The following is a 1,055-nucleotide window of genomic DNA, read 5'->3' on the forward strand; positions in this document are numbered from 1 at the left end:
CTTACGTGTCTTGGTTTCACTTTATTTCCTGCCGTGTGCATTGGTGTTACCTCTACCATCGTAGAGATTTGGGTGCACGTTAAAGAACCCCAGATGGTCAAAATTTCCGGAGCCCTCCACTACGGCGTCTCTCATAATCAAATAGTGGTTTTGGGACGTTAAACCCCACAAATCAATCAATCAATCAATCAATCAATCAATCAATCAATCAATCAATCAATCAATCAATCAATCAATCAATCAATCTACCATCATAGAGCAAAGTTCACCGTTCGGCGCTGTTATAGGTACGCCGTGGAACGACGTGATGTGACGTGACAGCATTCATGTTGCGCTTTCTCACACATCTTGCTTTGCACATGGATGGCAGTGAACGTCACTCCGAAAATTCACTCACTCGTGAAAAGGTAGTGGTTTGGTGCCTGTTAGGTTTTGACAAGGTTATAAAACACTTAACCAAAGAAATAGAAATGTAACTTACAAAGGTATAGTCCACCATGGTGGGAAGTGGTTACAGGGCTTGGTTGCTGACCCGACAGCAGCGACTTCAATCCCAGTCATCGTGGCTGCATTTCCGATAAACGAGAGATTAACGAGAGGGTCATGTGCACCGGTGCGATGCCGGTACGCATTAGACATCATTGATTGATTGATTGATTGATTGATTGATTGATTGATATGTGGAGTTTAACGTCCCAAAACCGCCAAATGATTATGAGAGACGCCGTTGTGGAGGGCTCCGGAAATTTCGACCCCCTGGGGTTCTTTAACGTGCACCCAAATCTGAGCACACGGGCCTACAACATTTCCGCTCCATCGGAAATGCAGCCGCCGCAGCCGGGATTCGAACCCACGACCTGCGGGTCAGCAGTCGAGTACCTTAGCCACTAGACCACCGCGGCGGGGCACATTAGATATCACCACACGTGTGAAATCTACGGAGGCCTCCACTACGGCGTGCCTCACAATAATGTGGTGGTTGCGGGACACACACAAACCCGAGATATTAGTATAAACTTTACACGCAAATACTGGTCTAGGTAGACAAATGCAAG

Source organism: Rhipicephalus microplus, chromosome 9, assembly GCF_043290135.1.
Source record: "Rhipicephalus microplus isolate Deutch F79 chromosome 9, USDA_Rmic, whole genome shotgun sequence".
Taxonomy (NCBI): Eukaryota; Metazoa; Arthropoda; class Arachnida; order Ixodida; family Ixodidae; genus Rhipicephalus; species Rhipicephalus microplus.